A 23,614-nucleotide genomic window follows, 5' to 3' on the forward strand; every position below is an offset into this window, starting at 1 on the left:
TTTTCTTTGCTATCCTTATCCCACTCTAGTAGTTCAGTTACTCTTCTAGGAGCTACCTAGCATGGGCCAACCGGCATACTACAATTATCCTCTCGTGAGGTCAGTCTGATCAGACGTTCTAGAGACCTGAGGTAGTGTTGGGCTAGTGTGTTTTAGTGATCTGTGTTAGTGGCTGTGTTAGTGTGTTGTAGTGATCAGCGATAGTGCTGTGCTAGTGATCCGTGAAAGTGCTGTGCTAGTGTGTTGTGGTGACCCGTAGTGAACCGTGATAGTGCTGTGCTACCTTGTGTGAATTTGTGTGTAATGGCTTCCTCGGCAGAGAGCTGTGTCCCCACTGCAGGTATTGAAAAGGACTACCTTGAATTAAAGGAGGAACTTCTCGAACTGAAGCGGGAGGTACAAATTCTCAGGCAGGAGAAGGCACAAATGAGGGAATTGTTGGAGAAGATGTTGAAGGAGAGAGAGAAAAAGGCTGAAGGTTGGACACTAGTTAACAAGGGTGCAACGAAGTTCACTCTTAAGAAGCAAATGGAAGTTAAGACCACCATGGTGGTACCATTCTTAAGTGGTGGTTTGGGTGGGTCACGAACCTCTGTACAGTGTTGCCACGTGTTCCATACCCACTATGTGAACGGCTCTGATATATGTAATAGGCATCACAATAAGATAAACACTTAAGAATATAATGGGAACGTGTGTATTATAATATATGAAAGAACAGTAAACTTATTATGCGTAAAATATTTATACAGCAATACAGAAACGTGGCATAAATATTTTACAGTGGTGCTTAAAAAAAAGAAGTCACTTTTATTGGCTGTTACCGTATTTCTGGGGTTGGTAATAATGTCACAATTATGATTATAAGATAATGTGCAGGAATATAAGTAAAAATACGTCAATTTATTAGTAAAAAAAATAAATAATACATTAAACCCTCCTGAGCGGCAACACTCACACACACCCAGTCCCACCTGGCCAGAGCTTCCTCTATCCTAGGCCTGTCTGGGGAGGGACACCTCTTAAAAAGAGACACGCCAAGACTTTTACCTCCTGGGTGGTGTGGAAATAAAGTTAAATTTACAATATGTACATCATAACGTAAAAGAAAATAACCAAAATATATCCTAAAATACCACAGATGAGAGAGTGCAGCTGAGTGAGAGACGGAGGAAGGGAGTGAACGAAGGAGGGAGAGAGTGATTGAATGAAAACAAATCATTGCGCCACAATAGTGAGGTCATCTGGCGCCATATGTAAAGCAATATTTTTAAATTTATTTAGATATAATAAAAACAACATAAAGAAATGAAAGCACAACTTTGTCACTCATAAAAGAAACAAAATTCCCAAGAGTGATGCACATCTCCCCCCAGGAGAGAGAGAGAGAGAGAGAGAGAGAGAGAGAAGGCAGGCCAGGGGCAGTGTGAGTGCATTGTCAAGCTGAGGGAAAGATGAAGGGAGGGAAGGAAGGAGGGCGAGAATGATTCAATGAAAACAAATCAAGGCGCCACAACACCGAGGTCATCTGGTGCCATATGTAAAACAATAATATAATAAAAAACAAAATAAAGAAATGAAAGCACAAGCTTATAAGACATAAAAAAAACAAAATTCCCTAGGGTGACGCACATCTCCCCCCAGGAGAGAGAGAGAGAGAGAGGCATCGAGGGTATGGAAAATGTGGCAACACTGTAAAGAGGTTCGTGCCCCACCTAAACCGCCCGTTAAGAATGGTACCACTTTAATGCCTTCGACGCACTACGGGACGAATGTGAAGGGAAGGCAAAGAGGGAAGTAGAGGAGAAGGACAGTGAGAGAACTTCCAGTACAGGTAAGTATAATCAGAACAAGAAGGGTAAGAAAAATGTTGCTGTTGTTGGAGACTCCCAGGTGAGATATCTTAACAGAGCCATGTATACTCCACTCGCTAAACATGTGTGTCTTCCAGGGGCTAGAGTGGCTAATGTGATAGAAAAAATTTCAAATATCGTGAAGGATAGTGGTGACAAACCAACTGTGTACCTCAGTGTACGAGGCAATGATATTAGTAACTGTAAGAGTGAGGTACTGTGGCAAAGGTACAAGTTGATGTTAGAAAAGGTTAGGGAGAGAGGAGGAACCCCTGTAGTACTTGGTGTTTTACCCAAGTGGCAGGTTGGAAGGGAGTGGTTGAGCAGGGCAATAGGTTTTAATTGCCGCCTTGAAAGGTATTGCAAAGATAATGCAATACCTTTCATAGACAGCTGGGACCAGTTTTATGGACGGAGGGCCTTGTATAGTTGGGATGGGACTCATCTTAGCAGGCAGGGAGTTACTGTTTTAGCTGTAATGATAGATAGGGAGTTGGAGGGATTTTTTTTGAGGTTGAGAAGTAGGTGTACAGGAAGTTGCAGCTACTACACTCAGAAATCATTATTATCATGTTTGGATAGATGCATCAAGACTTGCAAAATTAAGAACAAAAGTTCAACCATTAGTGTAGATCCATCCACTCAGGCACCTCAAATTGAGCAAGCGATGATAGATGATAGAACAAGCGATGATAGAAGGGCGATAAGCGATAGTACAAAAAATTGTTATATTAGTAAAGAGTTTCCCAGTTAGTAATAAAATAAGTAACAGTAAATGCCTAGTTAGAGGCATAACTACTACTAATAATCTGAAAGTATACTACACAAACTGCCAGAGTTTACGTAATAAAATGGATGAACTAAGGGCTTTAACTTATACAGAAAAAATAGACATTGCCGTTATTAGTAAAACTTGGATGAATACAGACACTCGAGAATTTTTAGTAGAATATCAGATAAAAGGCTATAATATTTTTGTGTCAAACCGCCAGGGAAGAAAGGGGGGAGGGGTAGCTATTTATGGAAAGGATTCATTAAACTGTTACAATAAAGTAGACATTAAAGTAAATAGGGACACAGAAAGTGTCTGGGTCGAAATTAGTAACAATAGGGGGAAATTAGTCTTAGGAGAAATTTACAGATCTCCTAAATTAAGTAGAGCTGATAGTAAATACCTTTGGGAGGAAATTAGGAAAGCATCACAGTCCAGCTTAGTAATAGTTGTAGGGGACCTTAACCCGCCCCATCCCGACGTTTTCTTGGCAGTGGTACGCCCCAGTCCCGACATTTTTGGACTTTTTTTTTTAGGCTCAAACATTCGCTTTTGGTGAGAAACATCGAAAATTCATAGAGAAATCACTCACCTGAGGTTTAAAATACTCAATCCAGGTACGAGTACCTCCTTACCTGACTGGGTTTTCTAACAGGCTGGCACCAAAGAAAACGAGTTCTATAGGAGGGTAACTATTTTATCCACTCATAAACAGTATCTATTTATTTACCTGGTACGAATTTATGTGTAGTACAAGAGTATATTCGTTTTCAAACAGTAATATAGGCATTATAAGCATTGTTTCACTCACTAACTCATCACCATTCATGACCTTTTTTTCCCACATTACCTGATCATCATTTCTGACTGTTTCTTCCTCTAATGCTATGTCAACTTTGTCCTCAACATTGTCATCGATTGGGGAATCACTCTGGCCCTGAATGTCTTTATTGGCCAGGTCACTGGTAACAGGTGAATTGCCGAGACAATGGCATGCAGGGGGGGGGAGAGGTTATGTGGTGTAAGGCATTGTCCCTGCTTGGCATCTTGTAGAGGAATAGAGGAAGGTGTCCCGTGTATACGTGCCAAAAATCACTAATGAAATCACACATGAAAATTGAAAATTGTGCAAATTAGGGACTTTGCAATGTTGCCGCGTTAATTTACGTCTCCGGGATATGAGTGCACATCATGTGAGGACGTGAATTCACGTCTCCGGGACGGGGCGGGTTAATCTGCCAAGGATAGATTGGAGAAATCAGACAGGAGATGCAGAGTCAGACAAATTTCTGGAGGTAGTACTGGATAATTTCCTTTATCAGTATATCAGGGAGCCCACCAGAGGTAATAATATACTACATTTGGTTTTAGTTAATAAAGAAAATATCATTAGTGATATAGAGGTTGGTGGACGACTTCGTAATAGCGATCACGAAGAAATTAAGTTCAAATTTATTTGGATGTCTGTTCCACTGAAAATACCTCCACTGTTCCTAATTTTCGTATAGGAGATTTCGATGGCTTAAGTGCTTATTTTCGAACGGAATTCCACAGGGAGATTAGCTATTTGAGGGAATGCCATGTCAGTGGGGAACCCCAGGTCATAGGTGAAGGGCAGGAAACACGTGGGAATATCCGTCAGGTGTCTGTGAGGGGGAGGTGGTAGATGGGAATGTAGTCCACGTGACGGGAATTGACTCAGCTCCAGTACCAAGCAGACGTTCGGCCAGTGAGAAATATAACGAATTAATAAATGTAATACACGGAGGCCAAGATAGAGATATCCCTTCAAAACCGTTTAGAACGAATAATTCAAAACCAAGATGATTAAACAACAGATTAAAATCTCTCATAGGCCAAAGGAAAGGAATATATAGAAAAATAAAATGTGGAGAGGAACACATATGTTACCGGTACAAGATTTTAAATGGAGAAGTAAAGAGGGAGATAAGAAAAGCTAAGAGAAAGTTATGAAAGTAAGGTTGCTAGTGAATCAAAATAAAACCCCAAGGGTTTTTATCAAATGTACCGTACGAAAAATAAAGATAGGATAGGACCACTCAGAACAAAATCAGGTGACATTACCTGTGAAGATAAAAAAATGTGCTCCATCCTAAATAATTATTTCATATCAGTATTCACCAAGGAAAATCTAGACCTGGTCCCTCAGGCAGCAAATATTTACGATGAGAATACCGAAAATATTCTTAGTAAAATAACCATTAGTAAGGAGGAAGTATTGAAAGAAATTAATAAGTTAAAACCTCAAAAATCGCCAGGTCCGGACGATATATATGCAAAAATTATAAAAGAAACCAAAGAAGAATTATGTCAACCACTTTTAACATTATTTAATGACTCTTTAAGTTCAGGAGAAGTTCCCGAGGCGTGGAAGACCGCAAACGTAGTGCCCATCTTTAAAAAGGGTGATAAATCAGCTGCGTCGAATTATCGTCCGATAAGTCTAACGTCAATAGTAGGAAAAATGTTGGAGTCAGTTTTGGCAAATAAGATTAGAGAACACTTAGAAAGATTTAATCTTATAAACGAAAGTTAGCACGGATTCAGGCAAGGACGATCCTGCCTCACAAATTTGTCATTCTACTCGGAGGTCTAAGCGATAAAGCTTAAGATGTTATTTATCTGGACTTTAGTAAAGCTTTTGATAGGGTCCCACAAGAAAGGTTAGATAGAAAGATTCTAGCACACGGTATAGACGGCGATGTCTTAAAATGGATAGAATCCTGGCTGAAAGGACGAAAGCAGAGAGTATTAATAAATGGAACTAAGTCAGACTGGGGATTAGTAACTAGTGGGGTACCACAGGGTTCAGTACTCGGTCCCTTATTATTTATTATATATATAAATGATCTAGACTTAGGAGTCACCAGCAGCATCAGCAAATTTGCCGACGATACAAAAATAGGGCGTATCATTAACTCGACTGACGATTGCCATAATTTACACAAACACCTCGATACATTGTCCAAATCGTCTAAAACTTGGCAAATGGAATTTAATGTTGAAAAATGTAAAGTACTTAACGTAGGCAAGACCATTGGAGATACTAAATACAGCTTAGATAACAAAGAAATTAGCAAATCGGAATGCGAGAGGTGTCTAGGAGTTATGGTTAGTAACGACCTTAAACCAAGGCAATAGTGTATTAATGTGAGAAACAAAGCAAATAGGGTCCTAGGATTTATTTCGAGAAGCGTGAGCAATAGATCATCAAAAGTAATACTGAAACTTTATCTAGCATTAGTAAGGCCACAATTAGACTACGCAGTACAATTTTGGTGTCCTTACTATAGAATGGATATTAAGTCGTTAGAAAATGTACAGAGAAGAATGACAAAAATGATACATGATGTTCGGAACCTGTCATATGAAGACAGACTGAAAAGACTAAGTCTGCATTCGCTAGAGAGGCGTGGAGTAAGGGGAGACTTAACTGAGGTGTTTAAGTGGATGAAGGGTATAAATAAAGGAGATATTAGCAAGGTATTTAAAGTGAGCATACAGGATAGAACAAGAAGTAATGGTTTCAAACTAGAAAAATTCCACTTCAATAAGGAAATAGGTAGAAATTGGTTTGGTAATAGATTAGTAGATGAATGGAATAAGCTACCTAGTAAAGTAGTTGCTGCCTCTTCCAGTGAGAGTTTCAAGCATAGACTAGATAAGCATGTGACAAATAAGAGGTGGATATAGAAAAAAGAAAATCTTATAACCAACACTAATTCATTATTTTTCCTTTTCAGGTTCACTATGATAGTCTCTATTCTCCTTTCACACTTTCCTGTAAAATGTCCACGCCAGTTTTTCTATACTGCGTGGTGTTCTTTCTTTTTCCTGCCGGCTTCGGCTGGAAGGTTTGGAGGGCGGAGGAGATCCTTCTTCTTTGCTATCCTTATCTCATTCTAGTAGTTCAGTTACTCTTCTAGGACCTGCCTAGCATGGGCCAACCGGCCTACTGAAGATATCCTCTCTTCTTATGTTCTTATGTTCTTGCAAAAAGACCTCGATACATTGTCCAAATGGTCCAAAACTTGGCAAGTGGAATTTAACGTTGAAAAATGTAAAGTACTTAACATAGGCAAGACCATTGGAGAACTAAATACAGTTTAGATAACAAAGAAACTAGCAAATCGGAATGCGAGAGGGATCTAGGAGTTATGGTTAAACACCTTAAACCAAGGCAAGGGTGTATTAATGCGAGAAATAAAGCAAATAGGGTCCTAGGATTTATTTCGAGAAGCGTGAGCAATAGATCATCAAAAGTAATACTGAAACTTTATCTAGCATTAGTAAGACCACATTTAAACTACGCAGTACAATTTTGGTGTCCTTACTATAGAATGGATATTAATTCGTTAGAAAATGTACAAAGATTGACAAAAATTATACATGACGTCCGGAACCTGTCATTTGAAGACAGACTGAAAAGACTAAGTCTGCATTCGCTAGAGAGGCGTAGAGTATGGGGAGACTTAATTGAGGTGTTTAAGTGGATGAAGGGTATAAATAAAGGAGATATTAGCAAGGTACTTAAAGTGAGCATACATGATAGAACTAGAAATAATTGTTTCAAACTAGAAAAATTCCGTTTCAATAAGGAAATAGGTAGAAATTGGTTTGGTAATAGAGTAGTAGACGAATGGAATAAGCTGCCTAGTAAAGTAGTTGCTGCCTCTTCCATTGAGAGTTTCAAGCATAGGCTAGATAAGCATATGACAAATAAGGGGTTGGGTATAGAAAAAAGAACATCTTATAACCAATACTAATTCATAATTCTTCCTTTTTATGTTACACTATGTTAGTCTCAATTCTCCTTTCACTATCTATCTATCTATAGCCCGACGCCCTAATCCCGCAAAGGGTGGCCGCAGACAAAACGCCTCCAAGTCGCTCTGTCACCCACCATTTGACTACCCCCCTCCCAACTCACCCCCCCCTCCCTCATATTCCATTCAACTCCATCCCTCCACCTCATCCTCGGTCGACCCCTCCCTCTCCCTCCCTCCACCTCACCTACATACACCCTCTTAGTCAATCGTTCATTCTCCATTCTCTCCACATGTCCAAACTACTTTAGTGTATTTCTCCTAATCTTCTCAACCACATCCACATCCACCCCACGACGTTCCTTCACTTCTTCATTCGTCAATCTGTCCCTCCATATCACTCCACATGCTCCTCTCACGTAACTCATCTCCACTGCTCTCACTCTTGACTCGTTCCCCTCTTGCAAGGTCCACCCCTCGCTTCCATACGTCAGAGTAGGGATCACAATACTATCATGCAGTGACTTCTTAACTTCCATACTCACCTCCCTATTTCTCATCACTGCTTTCAGTGAACCAACACCCTTCCTTCCCTGCTGTACCCTTTCACGCACTTCATCCCCCAAAGTTCCATCCTTACTCATCACACTACCCAAGTACTTGAATGCACTCACATTCTCCATATCCTCACCATCCAACCTCACTGTACATTCTGTGACTTCATTTTCAGGTTACACTATGATAGTCTCTATTCTCCTTTCACACGTTCCTGTAAAATGTCCATGCCAGTTTTTCTATACGGCGTGGTGTTCTTTCTGACTTTTTCCTGCCGGCTTCGGCTGGAGGGTTTGGAGGGCGGGGGAGAGCCTTCTTCTTTGCTATCCTTATCTCATTCTAGTAGTTCAGTTACTCTTCTAGGAGCTGCCTAGCATGGGCCAACCGGCCTACTGCAGTTATCCTCTCTTCTTATGTTCTTATGTTCTCTCAAACACCACAACTTTACTTTTGTTTACATTAACTTTCAGCTTCCTCCTCCCTCACACTGTCCCGAATTCATTCACCAAACCTTGCAACTCCCATTCATCTTCACTCAACAATACTGTATCATCAGCAAACGGCAACACCGGAATCTTCCAAATCTCACCCTCGTTCATTAGAGCCACCCCCACATCCACTGCCCTACCTTGCACCTCCTTTACAACCCCATCCATGTATATATTAAACAGCCATGGAGACATCACACAGCCCTTTTTCAGTCCTACATTGTGATCAAAGAACTCACTTAGCTCACCATACTCTCACCGTAGCCCTAGCTCCTTCGTACATACTCTTCACAGCACTCAACAATTTCCCCTCCACTCCATATATTCTTAATACCTTCCACATACCTTGCCTATCTATTCTGTCATAAGCTTTCTCCAAGTCCATGGAGGCAGCATACACTTTCTTTCCCTTCTCTAGATACTTCTCCACTAAACATCTTAGAACAAATATCTGATCCACACACCCTTTTCCCTTTCTAAATCCCCCTTGTTCTTCTCCAGCTAGCTCCTCTGTCATATGCCTAACCCTATCAATGAGTATTTTAACATATATTTTACCAGTCACATTAAGAAGGCAAATACCCCTATGGTTAAAACATACTTCTCTCTCCCCTTTTCCTTTGTATAAAGGAACAATTATACCTGATTTCCAGTCCTCTGGAACCCTTCCTTCTTCCCAAGCCAATCTACACAACTTCCATATCCACTCCACAACAATCTCACCCCCATACCTCAGCATTTCACCACACACTCCGTCAATTCCTGGGGCCTTTCCCAGCTTGATCTTCTTCATTGCTTCCAGTACTTCCGCCCTACTGATCTCTTCCTCCCTCCTCTCATCTCTTCTTCTCTCAGCCATTCCCCAACCACTTATACTCGCACTGCTCTCACTCTCTACATTCAACTGATCCTCAAAGTGCTTATTCCATCTCCTCAATTTCTCTCTCTCTTCTCCACCAGCAATCTATTATTCCTATCTTTCACTCCCTTACTATTTCCCCTTTCACACTGCCTTACTTTCTTTACCTCCTTCCAAAACAATTTCTTACTCTCCCTCCATTTCACACTCAGATTCCTCCCAAACTCTTCATCCACTTTCTTCTTACTCTCCTTCACCAGTCTCTTCACCTCCATTCTCCTGCTCACATATACCTCTCTCTTATCTCTCTCATCTTCTCCCCTACCTCTACTCGCCAACCATTCACTATATGCCTTCTTCTTTTGTTCCACAGCTCGTTTCACCTCATCATTCCACCATGCTGTCCCTTGCACACCCTTGCATCTCCTTCTCACTCCACAAACCACCCCACACGCTGCGCCTATATCTTCCGTGAATATCTTACATACGTCTTCCACCCCTTCCATCTGCTCTAGCTCATAACTTCCCAATCTTTCTTCCACTATGCTCTTATACTCCGCCATTTTCTTACTATCTTGCAAATTCTCCACTCTTCTCACAGGAGTTATTTCCACCTGTCTTCCCCTTCGTTTCCTCAACCATTTTCTTGTGCAGCTTTACCTTGGCCATCACTAAGTGATGGTCCGAGACTTCCATTCCCCCACCACTCTCCACACTCTTGCATCCAACACTTGTCTTCTCATTCGCTCATCCACACACACATAGTCTATCATTGCCTTTCGTTCAACAAGCTCACCATCCATCCTCCTCATTACTCTCCATGTATACCGGTGGATCATCTTGTGCCGAAAGTAGGTGTTGGCTATTGCCAACCCCTTACCAGCACAGATGTCCACCAAAGCACTACCATTCCCATCTACTTCAGCTGGCACACACCACTGACCAACCACTCCATCCACTCGTACATTCCCAACTTTGCCATTCATGTCTCCAATCAAAAGCACTCTCTCGCTCCTCTCAAATTTGCCCATACATGCTTCTACTCTCCCCCAAAACTCATCTTTCACTCTTGCCACTCGGTCCTCTGTCGGAGCATACACGCATGCAATCGCCCATGCTTGTATACCTACTTTCATCCTCACCCATACAATCCTTGCACCCACTGTTCCATACTCTCTCATATTCTCCTTTCACACTTTCCTGTAAAATGTCCACGCCAGTTTTTCTATACTGCGTGGTGTTCTTTTTTACTTTTCCTGTCGGCTCCGGCTCTAGGGTTTGGAGGGCGGGGGAGAGCCTTCTTTACTATCCTTATCTCATTCTAGTAGTTCAGTTTCTCTTCTAGGAGCTGCCTAGCATGGGCCAACCGGCCTACTACAATTATCCTCTCTTCCTGTGTTCTTATGTCCTGAGAACCAGGGTCTAATGAGTAGAGTATCTCATTAGACCTTGATGAGAACTTCGTCACTGGCAAGTCTAAGGGTCGTATTCTATGTGGCTTCGAATATTACGTAACACCGCCTTCTCAGCAATTCATGTTCTGTTACTACACATCATTCTCTTAGATTCTAGTGTAGAAAACTAAGTTACAAAATGACGTCATAAATATTATAGAAGACGTTGCTGATGTGCAGAACAAATCAGGAATATTATGGATAATCTGTTTTCACTCTAATGGTTTCAATATATATTAATTCTTCATTGTTGATGTATAATGCTAAGTTTAGAAGTAGCATTGCTTTCCAATTAGTTGATGGCAATAATTGTGCCAAAATAATTTTCGGTGAAATAGCAGTGATGCTGGGTAACGATCTTACACATGGTGATTAGGATGGGTTAACTTAATAGTTTTGGCCTGATAGGTATTGGGGGTTTCAAGATTAGGTTTAGTGGCAGTCATATGTGGTTAAATTTATGGAGGATGAGGTCAAGTTAGGTTATATTATGGTGCCGTACGATGAACCTCTTCGCTTTAAAACTACAGCTGGAGCGACAAAGAGGTTGCTTGTGGGAAAAGGTTGTTTAATACTACCAGCCACTGACGCTTCCAGTCGGTGGGATCCAGTGTACACACTCTGCCGAGGACGTCTAAGGCAAACATATCGACAAGAACTTAAATCGCTAGGGAGGAGGAACTAGAAATTCTCCTGGTCTATGCCAACGAAAACATGGCCATAAATAGTTTGCGATAAAAATATTTAAGTACTGTGCCTCAAATTACATTTTTTTTCCTTGGCCTTATTATCGCCCACCTTTAGGATGGAGGAGCATTATAGTTGTGTGTGTGTGTGTGTGTGTGTGTGTGTGTGTGTGTGTGTGTGTGTGTGTGTTGGCAGAATATCTCGAAAAGTTGTGGACGAATTTTCATCAAACTTTCAAGAAATAGCAACTATATGGGTGTGCATGAATCGATTTTTTTTCTCTTTTTTGAGGATTTGATCAAAGACGACTGAATGCCAGCCTCCATAATTATATTTTTCAATATGGACTGGCTTTCTGTGAAACACGATGACTGAATTCCGTGGAGCTTTGCTACTTTTCTTCACATATGGTTTACGGCTTGTACAGTACAGTCATGGACAGAGAAACCTGGACAGGTGAGGTGAGGCAAATGTCATATTTTCTCTTTTCCCTCAGCTTGTCCGTCACTCTTCGTTCACGACTCCTGTCCCCATCCCCCCCACCCCCACCCCGTTAATCCCATCCCTCCTCTTCCCTAGGCTACTCAGCTATCACTACGCACACACACACACACACACACACACACCTGAGAAGCTCATCTTCATTCTTCATAAACGCAGCTTCTCTCTCTCTCTCTCTCTCTCTCTCTCTCTCTCTCTCTCTCTCTCTCTCTCGGTTCTGTTGGAGTGAACAGTGTCAGTGCAAAGTATGCGTTTATTGTGAAATAAGTATTATAAAAAAAAATAAAATAAAACACTGGAACATATTTCAAGAGAACACCCGCAGTAGGCCGGTTGGCCTATGCTGGGCAACTCCTTTTAAGTTTGGGTCTACATGCTAGAGAGAGAGAGAGAGAGAGAGAGACGGTAGATAGGGGAGGGAGGAGGGAGAGAAGAAAGGAGGGAAGCAGGAGTTTAGAGAGAGAGAGAGAGAGGGAGAGAGAGAGAGAGAGAGAGAGAGGGGTGAGGAGTGACAACTTGTCCCCTGGGAATAACCAGCCTTCCCGGGTCATATGGTTAGGACAGACAGCAGGTGAGGGAAGGAAGGGGATGGGGAGGTACGGCTCATATGGACGAAGATTTAGTGGAAAAATCGAAAAGGAAAAAGAAACTATCAGCTCAGCCCCCGAGTGTCCAGCTTTCAATGTCCATGTACCATACCTTGGCCAACAACATATTTTGGCCGGTGATTAGCATTCGATCCCCGAATGTTTTTGTTTCATTTCAGGTGTTTTTGCAATCCTTTTCGTGGACAAATGCTTAAAGTGGGTTTAATGACCCAAAATAGGACCAAAAACAATTTTTAAAAAGGCAAAACTTGACCAAAATACAATAAACATGACGTAACCTAATCTAAGTTAATGGGGAGCCTTCACTCCCCTCAGACTCCCATGATATTAACTACGATCACCACTTAACCTAACCTTAAAAGCCCTCAATTTCTCTTGTAGGAAATAAATTAACCAAACCTTAAATAAATCCCCCCAATCATAAATAAAGTGACAAAATGAAGACATCTTTAGCAGTTGGCGGGGAACAGGTGGTGGGCACTTGCATGAACTCTAAAGGCACGTGCTTTTGTCTGAGTGCTCTCGACGGTACATTTAGTGACCAAAGACTTGTTCATTGTAAAATTGTCGTTGCTCTGAACAGTTCTCTGACACAGCCTGTTATAATCTCCTTTCGTTAAACTTGTATTTCATCTGCATTCACATCTGTTCCCGGTCCACCGATAGATTCGTGATTCTGCAGTCAGTACAGACAGCCGTCCACGCGGAAAATTTGTCCATTCTATAGTACGGACACCAAAACTGCAAGGCATAGTCTAGATGTGTCCTTAATAATGGGATATAAATTTGTAATATAACTTTAGATGTCCTACTGCTCACTCTTCGCAAAGTAAATAGTAAGACCCAATTTGCATTATTTCTAGCATTTATACACTGTTGTTTTGGTCTGTTGTCTTTATTGACCATGACTCCCAAATCTCTCTCGCTTTCCGATTTATTAATATCTTTATTAGCTAAGTTAGATTTACTGTCTATGGAATACACGCCTGCTGGCTGAGCCCTCGTGTCACAGTACAGTATTGTCCAAATACTTCAAATATTATGAAACTAAAGATAATTCTCCCATGAAGATCACTGCAACAATTACCGGAGTTTCTTCCTTACCTTGCCTGGTGTTGGGTAGAAAGCATGTTCATGAAGAGTGTATTATCCTATCAAACGAAGAGTTCAGCAACACGAAATATTCCTCCATCTACTGTTGCTGTACACACACTGACACTGCTGGACCGCTGGTCACTCAGTCACTGGTGTGGATCGTGGTCAGGGTTGCCAAGTCACACCCAGCTCTACCCGCGGAAACCCAACTGAAAACCAGCCCAAAAGTAGCCCAACACCAATAATTATTTTAAAAATCCTCTTATTATGCGAAATTAGTGTTTTATATAATTAACTCATGATCATCATCACTGTGTTCAATTTTGTGTACATTACGTCATATGTGAAACTTGCTAACATCATTTTGTTTGATGTGAAATCATTACAACACATTTAACTGTCTCATGCTGCAGTGTTTCTTAATTTACTTTTCACTAAATTATATTGAAAGAAACCCCTCTCTACTGCGGCATTGCTTGCTGGCAACGATAGCAGGGATAAAACAAAACGGCCTAATTCTTGGAAGTCCCTCTCTCCGCACGAATCTGTATGGTTATATAGTTATCCAGAACTGCTCTGGATCTCTCGTGGGCTGCACCCACTGGTCCCTGTGGAAGTATTAGAGGCTCTCTCTCTCTCCGCCGTATGTTTAAACCTCTCTCTCTCTCAGTATTTTGTCGTGATGTGGTTTAACTCCAAACTAGCCAAAAAAACCGCGACAGTTTTCAAACCAGCCCAAAAAACCGCAACCCGCGACTGGTATAATTTGCCCGCGGAAGAGCTTCAAAACCAGCCCAATTTGGCGGGAAATCCGCGACCTTGGCAACCCTGATCGTGGTCCTGGGGGGGCTGGCAAGTCCTGACGAAATCGTAGCTTTGGCAACTCTGGACGGCAGGTAGCTCCCGTGGGTATCAAACATGGCTTAGCCTCTAATCCCTCACTCAGATCTCTCCCTCGCTTCCTCACTTAAAGTAGTGTACCTACTCTCCTGTTTTTTACTTCTCTTTAGTTAAACGACAAAAAGTCAGCTATGTAAAAGATGTAAAAAATATGAAACACACACACACACACACACACACACACACAGATTGTTCCCTGCCCTGAAGCCCCCCTACCCCCCCCCCCGCCACAAACGCCTGAGAGTTGCCAGTGTTCACCAGATCACCAAATAGCGTGTGGTCACACGCCCCTCGAGGCGCGGGGCCCAATGCAGTTGCATCGCTCGCATCGCCCTGGGTCCGGCCCTGACTGACAGGGACGTGCACAGGGAGGGTGCTCGGTGTGCTTGAGCCCGTGCCCTTTCTCTTCAGATCAAAAGTGCCCTTTTAGTCAAATTTAGGGACAGGGGAGTGTTCTTTTTGCCAAAATCAGGGACTTAATGTTAATCCTTTATTTTAAAATGTTCTCTCGCTAATTCGAGCTATCTTGTCGTACACTCGTGTTTATTATGTGTTTTTTTATTCAAGGATACACACACTGAGTGGTGAATTTTTAGCGTACAAATCTATGATGAATACCAGCAGTCTAGCTTAGTTTCACCAAGATATGTATAAAAGACAACTGGTCTGCTTCGTCAGCTGGCCTGGTCCAAGCCAGCTGGATGTATTTGCCTAGTTGTGTTATACAGGAAATGAGCTTCGCTCATGGGGTCCCGTCGTTGTGTCTCAGCCAGTCAAACTTTGCTTTAAACTCATTTAATTTTTGAACCGGACGAACTATTTGTCCAGGCTATTCCACAGGTTCATGCATCTATATTGAAAACTGTATTTCTTGGCATCTTTCAAACAACTTGTCTTTTTCAATTTCTTTCCATGTCCCCTTGTTGCTCCCCCCATCCCATACAAACAGATATTCTCATTTAATTTTGTCTCCTCCCATCATGGTCCTGAACACTGCAATCATGTCATCCCTCTCTCTTTCTTTCTTCTAAGGAAGGCAGACCCAGCTTTTCTAGTCTTTCCTTGTACGACAGATCTGCCAGGCTGGAGACAATCCTGGTTGCTGCTCTTTGTATTCTCTCGATCTTGTTTAAATCTTTCTTTTTATGTAGGGACCACACCACTGCCACATATTCCAGCCTGGGGCGGATCAGTCACTATCAATTTTTTCATCATCTCCTCATCCATATATTGGAATGCCATTCTTATGATGGTAAAGAGCTTATATGTCTCTCTGACAATCTTGTTTATGTGTTTTTTGGGGTGACAGATTATCCTGGACCAACGCTTCCACGTCCTTCTCTTCTCTCGCGTTTGTAACCGGTTCCTTTCCTATTAATAATTCAGTGATGGCCTCTTAGTACTTTTACCCACTTCCAATATTTTGCTTTTTTTTTTTTTTTTTTTTTTTGCATTGACTTTCATTTCCCATACCCCATTCCAATCGTAAACCTTGTCCAGATCTTTCTGTAGCATTTTACAGTCCTCTTCAACTTCTACTCTTCTCATGATGTTTGCACTTTCTTCAAAGAGACTTGCATAATTGTTCATTCCATCCACCTATCGTTTACATACACATCAGGAACATTACGGGCGCCAGCACCGAGCCCTGCAGGATTGCACTTGTTACTTCCCTCCACCCTGACATCCTGTCCTTTATTACTGTCCTCATCTGTCGGTCTCTCACGAAGTCTCTCATCCACTCCAAGAGGTTCCCCTTCAGTCCTCCTTGATGCTCCAATTTCCACATTAGTCGCCTATGAGGTACTTGTCCAAGGCTCTCCAGATCTAAGTACACACAATCCACCCAACTATGTCTCTCCTGTTGCAAGTCAGTCGCCACTGAATATAGAAACTCAACAACTTAGAGACACAAGACTTTCCATTTCTGAATCCAGACTGACTTTCTGCCAAAATATCCATCTCCTCCAGATATTTCATCCACCTGTCTATCAAGATTCTCTCACACAGTTTTGTGACCATGCTGGTCAGGGACACAGGCCTATAACTGGTATCGCGATGCTACTCTAAAATTTTAGGCAAGAAAATTATATTTTTATGTCTCCAGTGTAATTTTTTGGCCTGCGTCCTTTGGTCATATCATTTTTCCGTATTGCTAGATCTGTAAAATGAGGTAAGCCCAAGAAAATACTATTTATTTGCAGTGAAATGCGCATAAAACAAAGGGGTAAACAGTAAACACCACTCCTCTACCAAGGAATGACTAAGCCACAGGTGGATGTGAAGTGCATCTCTAAAAAATATGTGCAAATGGTAATGCTTGTGAAGTCAAAACAGCATTTCGAAAGCTTGAATGATTCATGGTTAATTATTCGATTGATCCAGTATAATTGGTGGATGCTGTTCTTCTTCCGACATATGCTTTTTTTTCTTGTTCGTAACGTACTTCCTCTTTTAGGAGGGCATTAGATCTGGCATGATGATGTTGATGATGATGAAGATGATGATGATGATGATGATGATGATGATGTATAAGCCATTGCGAAACTGGGATTTGACGGGATATTCTTGTTTCCTTGGGTCAGGCACTAAACTCTAGGCTGTGCCCGCCTGTAATGGCTTGTAAGTTAGGGCTCCCCGGTCTTCTGTGACGTTTTGAGCTCTACCATAGGAGAATGTGAACTCAGCTTATTTCCTGTGGAGCGTTCTAGAAGCAGTTGTCCCACGGATATTTGCTGATCAAATTTTTGTTATTGCTGTATGGCCAGGCTCACACGAGTGTGAACCAGGTGAACCGAAGGCAAAAATATCTCTTTTCCTGCATTTCATCATTTTTCTTCGGTGGACAGGGAGGAAGCTGATTGACGTTTGTATAAACGGCCAGTAGAGCCAGACATATACCGGTGCCACCGCGGGAAGGCAACCCTCTTCAGCCAATGTCATAACCATGTGGGGCCTCCCAGTCAGACCCTTGATCCCAGCCTCCATTTGATATTCCATGTTATTTAACGTGTACACACTGTGGGGCAGTGGGCCTCCTCAGAATAGGACTTGCCCCCACTTTGTCCACTCAACCTCCTATTTGCGGATTGGTTATGCTACTGCCTCCAGCACTTGTTGGCCAAGTATTAACAGTATTCTTAAGTCGCGTCTGGGCACATTTCACAGTTCTTTTGGAGCAAGGTACCATACTATAACAAGTGTGTGTGTGTGTGTGTGTGTGTGTGTGTGTGTGTGTTTACCTAATTGTATTTTTACAGGACTGAGTCAAGCTCGTATATTCCCGTTTTCTAAGCCACAGTTATTAGGCCTGTCATACATATCTTTAAATTCGTGGATGGTGTTGACACGCAATTTCACTGGTCATTTGCTGTATTAGGGACTCTAAACTTTTCTATATATCTTTGTCGCTTTGTCCTCTTAATGATGAATCGCCAAAATACTGTGATTTATCTGATTAGCGAGATAAAAGTCAATAAATGTAAAACTGAATAATTGTAAACACACTCCAGTATTTAAGTATCTTCATATCTTTTGAAAATATCGCAATAAAAAAATGCTTTTACAAAAAATTTTCATTCAATTCCTTTAATCAGCTATATATATAATAATGCATTGGATTTAATAGAATTGAAGAATATTTACTACATGCAATTTTAACATTTTTCTTTGTATACGTATATATAGCCTATACTGTATAGTATTGCAGATTAAAAAAGTTAGGAGAGTGCTACTGTAAACAAAAAATAACATAAAAAAATAAATCAGTGATCAGATGCAAAGAACATCTTAATCAGCTCCTGAATGCAGAAAGCAAAGGAATGGGAGTATTCTTAGATGTGAAATAGTGGGAAGAATACAGACAAGTGGTAGGAAAGAATCACTAGGATCAGTGCGAGGTAGAAGAAATTCAAAATAAGGAAAGCATCAGGAACTGACGAAGTGTGTGATGTAGTGGCAAAATATGTTAGAGATCTGGTGCTTGGATGGATCTGGAAAAATCAACAACTGGTCTAGACAGGATGACGATGTGCCAGAGAACTGAAGATCAGTTAACGTTCTCTCGTATAACGAGAAATGGGAAGGAAAATTGTGTGGTAATTATATCGGCATTTGTTTAATTAATCTAACAGGAAGGATATATTATAGGATATTTGTCGAAAGTTAGAGAAAAAAAACAAAGAATGGCTGAAGACGAACGAGGGCTTGAGGAAGGAGATATGTGGGTGCACCAATTATTCTCTAAGATATACAGAAAAAAAAGAATGTATGTAAAAAAGGGGAAAGATGCTGTATGCTGCCCTCATGGATAAAGAGAAACCAAATATCAGAGGAGACAGGCAAGGGATGTGTAAAATGTGGCAGTGTGCTTGGAAAATACACTATGTACGTCTTTGACTTATATATTAAACAATCTGTGTCATGCCTCCGCATTTTTTAAAATATGAAATGTGTCATAAAAGAAACAAAAGTTATGGCAGTAGATGCTGTGCGAGTGTCGCGAGAGAGGTTAGGATCTGGAAATTACCTGTAGTGCTGCTTGCTGATGATATTCTCGTATTTATGTTAAGCGACTATGAATGGGAGGAGAATGGCTTGGTAAATGTGTTTGAAAATGTGTGGGAAATATAGAATTAAAACGTCAGTATAAAAGCGTAAAATTATGGGTTTAAAAAAAAAAAAAGTCACTGACAGCATGAAGCTAACTGGTCACGAAATAGATACTGTGAATGGCTTCAGGTATGTAGGTCGTGTGTTGGGAAGGACGGGAGTTTAAAGGATGAAGTGCGAGAAGGACTACAATACGGAAGGAAGGTTGTAGGTACACTAGGGTTATGACTAGAAAAAAAAATAATTAGCCGGCAGCGGGAATCGATGAGCATTTTGGTACATAATACAAATGTATTAGTCACTTCCCTTAAATCCATCAAAAGATCCCCCAGACTAAGGCTGACTGTTTTGTAAAAAACACAAAAATCGTAAAAATTAGGATGTACACTACATTACACAAACTTCACAGCTAAGTATGTGTCCTTCTGCACTTTCCACTCAACTCTTCCATCAGTTTTACTGTCCTTTCAGCAATGATGTTGGTCCGTGGTATGTTCACAGCAGATCTTTCTTGCTCCAGTGGGCTTCAAGGCACTTCAGTGCGCTAGGGCACTTGAGTTCTTTAACGCTGGTCAGTAGGTTTTCATAGGACATCTCTTTGAATTTCTGATAAGGAAACCACGCCTCTTGCCATCCATAGCCAATAAAGTGTGCTGGTATCTCCAATGTGCCTCTCCAGTTTGGAAGCAGAAAATACGCGATTAGGGTGTATATTGCCCTTGAATTCCAATGGACGCTATGTATTGATGGTAGTTTCCTCCATTTGATTTCTGGAAATGCCCCTTTTTCCCTGTAGAATTGGAATGCTTTGCACAGTGTATATGGGAATTTGAAGTCATCTCTCCATCCCGGATTTTCACCCATTTCCGTTTTCTTACCTGCTTCAAAAGAACTTTGTAGTTCCACATGCTTTTCAGTAAGTTCCTCATCAAACTCGTAACTCAAATTTGGCTTAATGGAAACCTTTGTCACAAAGAAGTCCAAAACATGCTTCATGATCCTGTCCAGTATATGATGCTGACGTCCAATATATTATGGTTTGTTCAAACCCTTTTCAGTCATTTTCCTCTGTATCCTAACCACAACACCATATGTCCTGTGTTTACAGCCGTTGTATCATAAATAATCAATTTAATACTTGACCAAGCATCACATTCATCTAGAACTTTCTCAAGGCCATTGAAAGTATCCTGAGCTGATCCACTACTACATCTTATGATTCCCAAACTAGTCTTCCTAGTTTCGCTTTGAAGGCAGACTACCTGGTACTCTCCATTGGATTTTTTTTTTCCATCAGAATGCAAACAATAGTTTTTCTCTTCTTATAGCAGCGATATTATTTTTTCCTTGTGTTTTTCTCCAACCCTGACGCCACGCCATACACCAGATTGTGTAGGTGTGGAAACAGGGATGCCTTCATTATCGAGAGTTGAGCTCACGCTAGATGCTTTATTGGTTGACAACGAATTACCTGATACCAATTTCGCTGCATAGTATGCTGAAGATGGCCTCTTCCTTGTACTTGGGGCTTTTTCATTGTTACTGTTCTCTGTATCACCTGTGAAGACACTTGAGGTAGTATCTTCAGTCTCAATCTCATATGATGTACCAACTTGCTGTGTTATTGGAGTATCACTTTATTCACAGTGATTTCGCCTCTTTGATGAATGGATTGAGGATAATGCTGCTAGTATATGTGTAGTGTATCTACTTTTCCACCAGATGTAAGGTGTTTATGATACAGTTCCTCATCTTCCCAGCAAAGCCACTCTCCATCGACTTTGGTTATATCAAAAAAAAATTTCAACTCGTTTTGAAACACCTTTTAGCTTCTTTGGTAGCTTTGATGTTCACTGATCAGTTTGTTCAGCAGTGCTTTAATCACTTGTTGACTCAATGCAGGAAAACTAAACTCTTGCCATAAGTGGATTAGTTCGCCATATATTTGCTAAATCCAGCTTTTCTTCAGCTTATCCTCTTCTAATAACACATATCTTCCCAATATATCACTTTCTGAAGGCATTCTCACATAGGAGGAGTAGACTGTAGCACCAGTCGAGCAGGGCAGTACTCCCAAGGTGGATGGAAAGCTGATGACAGGGAGAGCTGGAGCTCCCGTTTCATCAGCCCTCGGGACCAGGTCCCGACCATCCCCTTTTGCTGAACGAGGGGACTAGGTCCCGACCATCCCCTTTTGCTGAACGAGGGGACTAGGTCCCGACCATCCCCTTTTGCTGAACGAGGGGACTAGGTCCCGATCATCCCCTTTTGCTGAACGAGGGGACTAGGTCCCGACCATCCCCTTTTGCTGAACTTTTTCAGTGTCTCAGTAACACAAGAGAGCAGGCCAGCATGCTCTCCAATACAATGTTTCTCTAACTATCTACACCAAACTACATGCACAGCACACACTACACTTCCTTTTCCAAAATTAAAAAAAAAATCATGGCTACTCAACACTCGGCCTCGGAGTCCCCGGGGGGGGGGGGGGACCATAAATGCCCCCACCTTCCGCCCCTCTCCCGGTGACGACTCGAGCTGCCTGGAACCACTGACTCTCTTCTTCTTCATTTCTGCGGCCTTTCCTCTAACTTTCGCTCTGTTGAGCACCACCTCTCCTTCTCTAAACCTCACCTTCTTTTCCTAACTGAGACTCAGCTGTCTGATGCAATTGACAGCAGACTCTTTTCTGTATCCTCCTACTTTCTCTATACTCACTTCAAAGCCAAAAGGCTGTTGTGTATATATATAGATGCAACGACTTATCTTGCTCTCGTGTTCCTGAACTCAATTCTTCTGAATTCTCTACACTCTGGCTTCGGCTTTCCTGTCATTCTCTGACTAAATATATCTGCGCTGTTTACATATCTCCTAATTTTACTGACTATCAAAAATTCTTTGACTACCTTACTTCTACGATGGATCTCATTCAATCCATTTTTCCTTTCTCTGAAATCTCCATTTTATGAGATTTCAACGTTCACTACCACCTTAGGCTCTCCTCTCTTTTCACTGATCCACCTGGTGAACAAGCTTACACCTTTTCTATCCTTAATGACCTAGAGCAGCTTGTACAGCACCCTACCCATATTCCTGACTGCCTTGGAGAGAGCTCCAACATACTTGACCTCTTCCTTACAACTAATCCTCTTGCTTACACTATTAATCTTTTCTCTCCGTTGGGCTCCTCCGATCACAACCTTATCACCGTAACCTGTCCTATCGCTCCAGGACGGCCTGTAGACCATCCAAAGAAACATCATCGGTGGCACTTTGGAGCTGCTGATTGGGAGGCTCTCAGGCAGTACTTCTTTGATTTTCCCTGGAATGATTATTGCTTCCATGGCCGGGAGCCATCTGAGTGTGCCTTGTGCATCACGGAGGTTATTCTCTCGGGCATGGAAGCATACATTCCTTTCTCATATCCTTTGACTAATGGAAAAAAGCATTGGTTTAATCACGCTTGTTCTAATGCTCTCCACAACAAGCAGAGGGCCTATAAAAGGTACCGGAGCCAACCCACCCCTGAATCACATCTTTTATACGTTTCTGCTTGGAATCGTGCTAAGTCTGTTCTTCGCTCTGCTAAAAATAATTTCATCCGTACTAAATGTTCTCAACTCTTCAACTCGAATTCTTCCCGCTCCTCCTGGCACCTTGCCAAAAACCTTTCTTACAACTTCACCTCATCATCCTTCCCTCCCCTTTTCTATTCTCATGGCTCTGTAGCTATTTCTTCCACTGATAAAGCAGAACTCTTCACTCAGACTTTCTCCTCCAATTCCACCTTAGACGATTCCGGTGCTGTTCCTCCATCACTTCCCCCCTCTGACTTCCTCATGGCTGACATTAAAATTTCTTCAAGTGATGTATTTTCTGCCATCACATGCCTCAGTACTGATAAGGCATATGGGCCTGATGGAGTCCCTCCTGTTGTTCTCAAGAACTGTGCTTCTGTGCTTACACCCTGCCTAGGTAAAATCTTTTGCCTTTGTCTTTCAGTTTGTATCTTTCCTTCATGCTGGAAGTTTGCTCTCATTCAGCCAGTCCCAAAGAAGGGTGACCATTGCCGGCCCTCTGACTATCGTCCAATTGCTTCAACATCCTGTATCTCAAAAGTTTTCAAGTCAATTCTTAATAGAGAAATTTTAAAGCATTTTTCCTATCATAGCCTTCTTTCTGATCGTCAGTATGGGTTCCGTCAGGGACGCTCCACTGGCGATCTTCTTACCTACCTTTCAGACTCCTGGTCATCCTCCTTTCGGGACTTTGGCGAAAGCTTTGCCATTGCACTTGATATCTCAAAGGCTTTCGATCGAGTCTGGCATAAATCTTTTATTTCCAAACTGCCCTCTTATGATTTCTATCCCTCTATCTGTGCCTTCATCTTTAGCTTCTTTTCTGGTCGTTCTATAGCCGCTGTTGTAGATGGCCATCGTTCTTC

At 41.7% G+C, this 23,614-nt stretch overlaps 1 protein-coding gene across 1 annotated transcript in view; it reads left to right on the top strand.

Moving 5' to 3' along the window:
• Positions 1-23,614, top strand: part of LOC145390716 (uncharacterized) — a 47,610-nt gene that overhangs the window by 9,035 nt on the left and 14,961 nt on the right. The window lies entirely within an intron of this gene.

The sequence above is a fragment of the Coenobita brevimanus genome, chromosome 15 (assembly GCF_032717465.1).
Source record: "Coenobita brevimanus isolate Jiangsu-jjx chromosome 15, ASM3271746v2, whole genome shotgun sequence".
NCBI lineage: Eukaryota > Metazoa > Arthropoda > Malacostraca > Decapoda > Coenobitidae > Coenobita > Coenobita brevimanus.